The sequence below is a fragment of the Calonectris borealis genome, chromosome 1 (genome assembly GCF_964195595.1).
Source record: "Calonectris borealis chromosome 1, bCalBor7.hap1.2, whole genome shotgun sequence".
NCBI lineage: Eukaryota > Metazoa > Chordata > Aves > Procellariiformes > Procellariidae > Calonectris > Calonectris borealis.
In genome coordinates, this window is record NC_134312.1 from 144,622,591 (window position 1) to 144,633,501 (window position 10,911).

Consider the following 10,911-nt stretch of genomic DNA (forward strand, 5'->3'; position numbering starts at 1 on the left):
GAAACTGATATAGTTAATGAGTGCAATTCCTCTACTGTGGGTGCAGTTATGCCAGAAGTAACCCTATTATGTGGTTATGCTGGTAGAAAGTCCTGTAATAACAAGATGTGAAAATTCAGGACACTCTTCAAAGGAGCAGAACAATTAGAATTTGAGCCTTTTAGGGGCTATAAATACATACGGTTTGCAAATGTGAGAGTCCACGATTTCTTGAAAATACCTATTAAAATAGTTTTGTTAAAACCAACTAAATATCCCCCTGCTGTATTTGCAGTCCAAAAATCCATCTGTCCAAGTGTTTTGAACTGCCAGCCATCGCAAGGCTTGCTGAGTGCCATCCACACAAAATCTATAGTAATTGCAACCCTCTGTCAGTGCATGGGAACCAAAGAGTGAAATTAACTGGTGGTGACTAGAAACAAAATGAAGTTCACCAATCTGTAATATTTTCATTGTCCAATTAGAAAGACATGAAATTGCAAATGTACAACACACAGTGAGAAAGGACTAAATCTGATTTTAAAAAATTATTTCACTTCCGATACTCTGAGATACTGACAGTGGTTTAGGTGAAAGAACTTGAGGAGGTTTATTTCTTTCAATAAATATTCAATATTCCATAAATATTTCAATTAAAAATTCTTTAATAAAATTATTTCTTTTCTATTTTCTCCTTTTAAAAAAACTATATCCAAGCCTTCCTACATGTGTGAATAGAGTACAAATTGGCACACGAGCCAGGGCTCTCTCTTAAATGGAATAATTATCGAGTGTGTCTGTAAAAGAAGATATGTGACTGTAAAAGAAGACAATGGGCAAAACAAGTTGTTTTAACAAATTGCGTGTAGGTACCTGCATGGAGCATTTGCCTAACCCGTTATAAAGCTGGAATTATGTGCCAAGCAATCCGCTTTTATCCACATTTTTCTCTCAGCCTCAGAGAAAAAATATCTCCGTGCAGAGTGAATTGCGAATTAAGATGACAAGAAAGGCTCCGATAGAGTATGTAATTTTGGCAACATCCTTCCCAGGAACCCAAAAGTTAGCAACGCAAAACCCGAGCCTGGATGCCTGACGCTGGCTCCGCAGGTCTGCCTGCCCCCCGGCAGAGTTGTTCAAGGATTGCTTCTATCTCTAACTAGTGGACACGGATAAGTGAACGACATTCGGCCAAAGCAAACGGGGAGTGCCCCGGCACTCTAGATGCAGCAGCATCCGCACGGTCTTTGTAAGCGCAGCACAAAAAGGAGAACAAAACACTCCGTCTCCTGGCTACAAAAGGCAGCCGGGGTCCCAGACCCTCGCCAGCCACCGGGGCAGAGACGAGCAACGCTTTAGGGTCGGCCGCGCGCATTTCATGTGCCGACCGGCGGGTAGATGAGGCTCCCGGCAAAGCAGCCCAGAGTTTGACAGAAAAATGAATTCTTTCTGTGGAAATTGGTGCGGCCTGGCCTATTAAGGGACAAGTTAAATAAATCTTTCAAAGGCACCCTGTTGAAGTTACTTTTTCAGCAACCAACCTTCGTGGAAATCCCACACCAAGACCCATCTATCTTGATAATGCAGAGTATCTACAGCTGAAAGCAGTTTAACAACTGCAAAACAACTGGTTGCTGAAGGGAAAAAAAAACTGTAATAAAAATAAAGGAGGCTTTAGGGAACAGAAATCATTTTCAAACATTGTAATAGTTAAACCATTTTAACCTTACATCCATTACTTGCAAACAAATGTGACATTATGAATCAATTGCAGTTATGTTGTTAATAGACTTTATTAATACCAAGGAAAAATAATATACAGAGTATCCTCAATGGATGTATAACTACCCTCTCAAATGGAGTTTCCTGATATTTTAAATGAATGGTGGGGTTTATTTTGGCAGCAGCATCACATAACTAATGTTTCATATTACACACAAAAATTACTTTGGTGCCACTCTTGAAATTAAATGTTTCATTTCAATAAAAGCTTGTAATTGTAACACTTAAATGCTATCATTAATAGTAAAAAGAAAGTTCTCCCAGCAACATTAAAGAGTGAACTTCTCCGCTCTTTCCTCTATTACAGCCAATGTCTTTTTATTGTCTGTTTTCATCTCCATTTTACTTTATCTGCCAAACTACTTTGCATTTCAAGACATTTCCACTCACCTTGAGTTCTTGGTTCAAAAAGAAACAATAAAGTTTAATCTTTTCACTTGACAATGATGTATGGGTCTGCTGAAAAACACTTTTCAGGTATTATCATTTAAAAGTCTCTCTTTTTTTAGTTTCTCTTTGACTCTTGATACACAGAGAAATACAAGATGTCACGCATACGAGGGCTTTTATCAAAGCTTCTAATAATACCACTTAATTAGAAACCAAAGCCTGCTAATGTTCCTTCTGAGAGCTCCTCAGAGTAGTCTTTCCCTAGCTTTAGTCATTCCTCTTCAACTAAACATTGTCTAATGACTTTATTAGTGATTTCAAAGGCTAGCAAAGACTACCACTCTGCTCTTTTCTTTCCAGATTACATCTTGCTGGTCAGGGAATTTGCTGAGCTCTACCATCACGCAACTGGTTTGAATTAGGACTTTTTTTCCCCCTCTCTTGCAGTTAGCTACTTATTAGCATTTGTCAAAACAAAGGGAAAACGCAGCCTCTGAATGTTTAATATTGTTCAGCATTCTCTGAGAAACACAGTCAGACAGTGAAAATACACCAATTGTTCCCTTCGCTGGAACGTACAGTACTGCTGAAACCCCGCTGGGTTACTTAGACTAAATGCCTTAACTTAATCAGACTGATCACATAACTGTGTTAAAGTTATTTAACTTTTTATATTTTTATAAAAGCTTTGGAAAGAATTTTTAAAATGTATGATTCGTTATGCAGGAGCCATTCACGAACCCGCCAGCCAATGCAAACAGACTGCCTCACCAAATAAATGAAAACTGCCTGACTGATAATAAAAAGGTTTGGGTGGTATTTTCTTTTTCCCTCAGAAAACTGGCACTCAAATATATAATGTTACCAATTCTATTTCCAGGTATTTACCAAATCTGGGGGCATCTATTAACAAGAAGGAAAATGCTGTTTTGGCTGAAGGCTCTCAAACTTACATCCAGCTATGCAAAACTAAAATACTCAAAGGATGAGAGCTTGGTTTCCAAAACGGATTGATTTCCTTAAGAACATAAAGATGATTGCACTCACTCAGTCGCTTATGCTAAAAGTCGACATTTTATCCTAAACAGAAAGGCGGAGTCGGATGCTGGAGGAGAAAGGGGGACTGTGGAAGAAGACATGTTAATTATATTAAAAAGCAGATTTTGCTTTTATAGCCCCTGAAGTGTGAGCCGCGGATTTATCATTTCGGCTGAATGGTACATTCCATTCTGTACAGCGCTGGAGCTGAACTCCCTCTCTCTCACTCATTCACTATTCAGAAACACTTAAGAAATTACTACCACATGTCCAGGAGTCACTCATGATGATGACCACTAATGCCATTCCTCTTGTTACAGTATTAACTCAAAATATACCACTGTTGTCTTTGATTAGCACGAGCAAAGCTAAGAACAAAGACATACCACTGACATAATGACAGTTTTATGGCTCCCGTCTGAAAAAAACTGTGCTCATTAGCATTCAAAATATAAAACACTCTCTTCAATACTTCAGCGCAAAACGACGTAATCTTCTTTTTGCTGAGAAACCTCAAAACCACTGACAAGTTACTTATTTCCTGCAACACACATCTGGGGTACTTGCTAAATATGGAAATTAAAGTATCAGGTAAGCTGGGCCAAACAAATATTCCTCCATCAGGCTCAGAACAAACCTTTCCTTCTGGACCAACAGTCTCCCCAAAGCAATCATCGCACAAAGATATTCAAGCAGCCTCGCTGCAAAGCGTCTACAGGTGTCGGCAGGAACACGCCCTTTGCAAAGTCAAACCCACTGGGTCCACCTGGAAACAGCAAAGCCTTTCGGCTTGTTCTTAACATGTGTTAAAAAACAGGACACATGAAGTTAACTTCTGTAAAGTCTTCCCCTCCTTCCCCCACCTCTGGAAGAAGCCTTACAGATTTCCCACTGGGTCCCTCTGAAGTCCAAACCAATAACCTATTTATAAAATGTTTCCTTTAAGCGTGACAGAAGCTGCTATTTATTTGCTCTTCACTGTTTAAGATAATGAGGTATGAGCACATCTGCAATAACTAAAAATAACACGCACCTCATTGATATTAATTAGCTGACTGGACTCCCATCCAGAGATACTTAGCTCCCTTCTTTATTCCTTTGCTCCGTGAAGAGATGGACCAGAAGGGTGGGAAGATCAAATTACACAGTCAAGGGCCCGTAGCCAAGAATACTGGATTTCTGGTCCCCAGATGTTGCTATCCAGGGAGCCCTATCTCCTCGCTGCCACACGCAGACATCTCCCACAGTTGTCCTAGGGAGTTATGTGCATGCAACAGCAAAGTTCGGCGGGGCCTGGAGTCTGCTAGTGAAAACATCAGCGTGAATGTAGCACCATCGATCTTCGGTGCCACAGTGGTTCATCACATAGCCCACATAGGGCTGTAAGGATCAAAACAAACATATTGAGTCGCATGTAGAAATAAACAGAAAGAGAGGGCAGCCACCAGAAAAGAGATTTTACACGTTCCCTACAGTTAATGCCAACAAGAAGTAAGCCACATTTTGCACTTGTCTGGGCTCACAAATTGAAGATGTACCACATGCAAAACCTCTGCAAGTGAAACTGCCTGATGCTTGAATAAAGCAACATTGCACTTGACCTCTCCTGCCAGTCCCACCACAGAGGCAATCAGCCGCTGCCAGATAAAATCACTTCTGTCAGTGAAGTAAGCCAAAATCTCTTCAATCACTTGTGTGTGCTCTGCCTTCAAGTGAAGGAAGTCAGCAGACAGTGTGCTAACTGCTATTCTCAATCAACTACACAAGAACAAATCTCTATGGATGAGTTTGTAGGGGCAGGAGACTGGGAGAAGACTGGTGAGGTGGTGTGGCAGCGGTGGTAGCAGTTGAGTGAGCGCTTGGTGTAGTAGTCCCAGACAACGGGGATCCTGCTTTGGGGGTCCTGCTTTTAGGGAAAAAGGGGATTATGGAGCTCCTGACCCCTATGGGGCTGTTTCTGCAAAGAGCTATTGGGAATGTTATGTAAATGCAGAGTCCAGAGCACTTTTCACGGCGACTGTAATAAAGAATCCATTTTGCCTTGTCACGCAGATAGCAAGCAGGACAGTCGCTGGAGAGTGATGGGAGAATGGAAAAGGAGACTCTTCTGGGGATACAAGGATCCACAGGGGCTTCTCTTTCCAGTGAAACCACAAACAGAAACAAAGGCAGACTGCGTGAAGCAAAGCAAGGTACACCAACTTGCTCCAGCAGATCTGCTTTAGGTCTTGCCATGAGACCAAAAAGAGCAAGACTGCCCCCAAAACAGCTTTAGAAGAGCATCAGCTGCCCTTTGGAGCCAGGCACTTGGTCCACACCCGGGGTGCGAACAGGAGGCATCCCGCAGGAAAGCAGAAAAGTGCTGGGGTTCTGCAGTACGTCTGGGCGAGTAGGCAGTGCCCTGACAGCTCAGTTAGTTTAAAAGCTCAGTAAAAAAAATTACCTCTGCCCCTCGGTGTACCTACCCAGTCTGAAAAAGCCCAGGTGTTGTTCTGACAAACAGGCTGCCCAGAGCCTGCTGCTCTGCTCCCTTCCACGGCAGGAGTGAGCTCCGTTTGGGAATATATCTACAAGAATTTTTTAAATAACATTCTGCTTACGAATAAAACCAGAGGAATCAATAACCTAATTAGTAATTAGTGCTAATTAGAGATTTATTAGTTCAAGCTAGTCATAAATGTTCAAGTAATGCAAAGCCACTCATGAGAATACCAATACAGCATTTAGTTAAAACAAAATACCATGTGCACTGCTCCCCAGGATTTGAGCTTTCATTACCACAGGCTCCAATCTTTCTTCCAAACCGAAAAGACACTAATGAATGGTATACAGATTGTGTGTGAGAAGAACATCAGTTTTTATTCAGCAAGATGAGAGAGACTTAAACCAGAATTAAAGATAAATTACATGCGAGGGATCAAGTTTTGCTCTCATTTACACTGATGTAAATCTGGAGTTGCTCTGTTAACTTCAGTTGTGTTGATTTCGATGATTGCGTATTTATATTAATGATACAGAGCAAATACTAAAAGCAGTGGGGGAAAAAAAAGACTAGCATTTTTTCCTTAGCAGACTCTAAGTGTCATCTGCTGCCTGGAGTTTAACAGATATCAATTACTGAAATTTTGTAGTTGAAATGTTTGCATATGTCAGTTGTAATGAGTCCAACAACTTGGTTTCGAATATACAGAGCCATTGACAATGTTCCAGTGCAGTGTACAGACATCTTATATGTCCAATTTTGCTAGAAAATGGTACACTTTGAGACACCCAGAATCTTTTGCACCTGATATAATCGGAGTATCTGTGGAGGCAGGGATGACAGTTCTTTGAAAGCTAGCTCCTGAGAAAACACCACCATAAAAAAAGAAAAAAAGACAGATAAAGGAAATGTAGTTAGAAATGAGACATCTCAAAATAAATCAGTAGCCAAAAAAAAAAACCCAGCAGAAACAAAAGTAAAACCAGGAAGATAAAACCAGAGAAGTCAAAACAGTGAAGACTTCAATCAAATCAAGAAGTTTAAAATTGACATGGACACATAGAGGGACGCTATTGACACTGGAGGGGATCCTGGGCTTGCAGAACTGGTTGGACGGACACCAAGCCCTTCGTTGCGATTTCCCAACTCCAGCACTGGTGGAGCTGCAGGGCGAGATGCAGCTGCCGACAGGTGGGGTCTCTGCCCTACACGTGCTGTGCCACGCTGACCTGCCCATGCGGATGTCTCAGCCACCCTCGTGCAGATCAGGTGTCCCCAGGTGCTACACATGGGCAGCTGAAAACCCTAAGGGGGATCATTCGGCAGTTCCCTGAGGGAGGTGCCCCTCTAGGAGATCGATGTGGGGCTGGAGCGTGCTTGAGAAGCTGGAATGCTGCTGGTCCCACAGTGACGTGAGTTCGGGCCTGTTTAAGCAAGAGCCCACGTGGACACAGGTCTGTCCCTGTCTCTGACACATGATTTCACTGGCTGCAGTTGTTTGCACGCATGCTTTCCCCACGGTTCAAGCTCTCTCAGGGAGACATTATCTCAAGGAGACACCGTGGGGGGCGAATCAGCATCTGGGCTACCTGCTGTGTTCTTAGCCATCCAGCAAATTCACACAACTCCGTATGCAAACACTAGGAAACAATAGCTCCAATGTCTTGTGAACCCATTTCTCTTCAATTTTCAGTAATGCTGATCATCGCTAATTGGCGTGGCGTCCCTCTGCCAAAGACAGCAATTGCTTACCAGAGGTGTTAGGATCATATTTTGAGAGGAGGCTAATGATCCTCAGTGCCACGATGCACCTGAAATACAGAGGAAAAGCAGACCCACAGTCATCAGGTTGCTTTAGGTGTGGATTTGGGGACCCCACAATTTCCCCAGGCATTGTTCCAGCAACAAGAAGCAGCATCCCTCAACCTGCTCAGCCTAGCAAGGAGGCTCAGGCAGCTTTCCCCCATTGCCCCAATCATTGCTTTAGAGGAGCAGAAACTGTTGCCATGCGGGGACGTGCCCTTCCCAGTGCCTACAGCTTCTCCACCTCTACCAGCACTTTAGAGGCAGCAGCAGCCAGCACCTATATCTCCAGCCTGGGCTGCCAGCAGGCACTGCAGAGCATCCCCCCATATGCTCTCCATCTCCTCCGCAGAGAAATCCCCCACAAGGCAGGTTCGGCCCACAGGCCACCAGGATGCCCCAGATTTTTGCAGAGTATTCAGATAAAGATAGACAGCTTGTGGGATTGCTGGCGTGAGATTTCTGTGTGAGTTAAGTGGCTAGATATTTTTGAAACCCCCACTAGATCAGCCTCCTCAGGCTAGGAGATACCTTTAAAACCCTGTCCCATATGACTAGCAGCTGTGTATGAAACATTGGCAAATGTTTTGGGGCCCATCCATGGTGGGTAGAGATTACTTTGGAAATCATTGAAGTTGGTGTCCTTATGAGCACTTGGAGGGAGTAAATCTGTTGCCACTAATACTCCAGCTTGCCGCTCTGCTTGTTTCATTAATCTCTATGCAGAACTGTGCAGAAGATTTGGGGTGTATAGCTTTTAGCAATCTGCTTTTTTATGCTCTGATCTACTCTTGTGCTTAGATACCACAGCAATGGGCTACTTAAATAGAATAGCTTGAATTCTTTGTTCTTTTGAATCCCTTCTCCATATATAATGCAATTAAGTGTGTTGTTAAGGCAGTCCAGATGGGCACTGTGTTATCCTCCAATATACCTAAATATCAAAATGTTAATGACAGTATAACGTTGCATTTGGTTTGTTTTTCCCCCCAACTTCCTACTAACAGCAGCTTTTGAAGTTAAAAAGACTAAAAGAAAAAAAAAAGAAATCTTACTTACAGAAGTTACAGTTATATGAAGGATGTGATCAAAACAGTTAAGTAAATAAAAGCTCAGCTTATATCTGCCTCCTTTTCTGGCCAGTCCACAGGAGACATGAGCTTTACTCTTCCCAGGTCCATGGGCAAGAATATTGCCTGAAGCTGTGGAGGGTTTTGACTTCCAACAGAGGAGAATGCTAACTCATTAGGCAAATGTTGGTTGGATTCATCGGCTTCTTTGTACGCATGTACCTGAGGAAGGAATTTGGCATCTTATTTCTAACGGATGAAAATCGCTCTTTTCCTAAAAGCTTTTTTTTATTGACATGTGAACTGTTGAGTATGTGATATCCTTGAAGAATTTTAATTATTTTTTATTACAGAAGTGCAGTCTCCTTTGCAGTAGGAGACAGTTCCTGCCTCAAAACCCATACAATCTAAATATGCGAGACAAGAGGAATCACTAAATGATGGCTGAACTACAACTGAGGTTTGACCCAGGGTTGAAATTCCATTTCGTGCTTCTCCCCTTGTTTGAACAAATCACTTTGGATATGATTCAGATCAAATACCTAAATTTAGCAATTCAGCTCAAAGTAGACATCCATCTTAGAGCAGCTGAACAGCACTAAAGGCTCTGCTGACGGCACCGACGGGAGCTCCGTTAGATAGTTTCCCAGCCAGAGAAATACATGCGCCATCTAAAAGTGGCACCCCGCAGCACTCCACCTCTGCAGAAGGCATGGGGGAACGCAGCCTGCCCCGGGCGTGGGAGCCACAGCCACTCTCTGGTGCACCTACCAAAGCTGTGGAGTTATACAAGAAGATAATTCAGAGCAGGAACGTGGTTTAAGTGGGCTGAATCACCTGCCGGAGGTCCCTAGCTCTCTGTCCTGCATTTGCGGAGAGGCAGATCCTTCAAATTAGGTGGTGTCAATACCTCCTGATGGACAGTTTTCTCATTTTTTTCCTTGTAAGTACTGCCAGCCCTGTCATTGACCTATAGAAACTGCAGGAAAATTCCCGTCTTCCCTGTCTTTATCCATGTCGCACCACAAATGGGAATGATCCAGCAGCGATCTAGCTCCCTCTGAAAGATAAAGCAGGCACAAATTTAAGCCCTCGGTATTATTGTTCACCGATTTTTTTACCTCACGAAGGAGCACACAACCCTGCTTGAATCAGCCTCAAAACCAGCACCGCAAAAAACTTTCCTTTTGCGCGCTGGACAGCGGGCAGCCGCGCCAAGGACTGGAAGGTCGTTGAATAAACCTGGACAAAACGCGGGCCCCGGCCCATGTCCCTGGCTCGCAGCTCCGCTTCAGTCCGAGCTGTTCGGACGAGAAGACGAAGCAAGCTGTGTCCAAGCCTGACACCAGTTCCTCCCCTGCACGGGCCCTCATCGAGCCTTTTTCACCCCCAGCCATTTGGGAGGCTCAGGGGACCAGCCAGCAGCGGCCCCCGGCTGCCCCGCGTCTGCAGCCTCCCACCGCCAGGCCGGCTCATCCCGCAAATCCTCTCCTCCGGGTAGCCGAGCAGCTCTCCCCGTCGCGGGCCAGGGCAATGCCCAGTGGGTGCAATTAAGCCGAGCCGCACCGGCCCGCCCGCCCGCGGCCTTCCCTCGCCGCCACCCGCGGGGATGCGAGTCCCCGGGGAGGCAGCCCGTCGGCCGCGCCGCCCCTCGCCCTCCTGTCCCCACCGCCGAGCCAGGCGGGCACTGGGAGAGCAAACTGGGCATGCGGAAGGGTTGTCTGTCCGTCCGTTTGTCCGTCGGGCTGCTCCCGTTGCCAGGTGCCTGCGCCCGCTGCCGCTCGCCTTCACCTCGCCCCCTTCTTTCGGAGCTGGGGGGGGCTGCGATGCAAATTTGTTGTTGACAGGGCCAGGGGCGTTTCAAAACATTTAGCAAGCAAAGGAGTTCACTCAGCCTCTCTTTTCCTTCCGAGCATAATTTTTAAATATGAGTGTAGAGGTAAGGTACAGGTATATTAACAAAAAGCCTCAGAAGCAGGAGGCTGGTGTGCATAATAAAACTCCCGTCAGAAAGTGGCTGACGTGCAAGTTCACTTGCCGCTTTTTCTGTTAAATTACTGAGTTGCTTGACCTCTTTCTTCTTTCTCCCACCCAACCCCCACTTTCAAAATACCAAAAGCAATTAGAGCACATTACAGGCTAAATCACTTGTTAAATTTCAGTTTTTAAGTCAAAGCCAATTCTGAATTATTGCAAGCAAAAAAGTATCTTAATTGCAGTAAAGCTCAAGGCACTTAACTGGTCCTAGCTGCCAGATTTCAGGAGGATTATTGCTATTATAAAACAGAGCAGCAATACGGCAAGGCAAGACACCGATAACTTCCCAAGTGGGATGTGAAAAGAAATGGATTTTTCCAACAGTTGAAA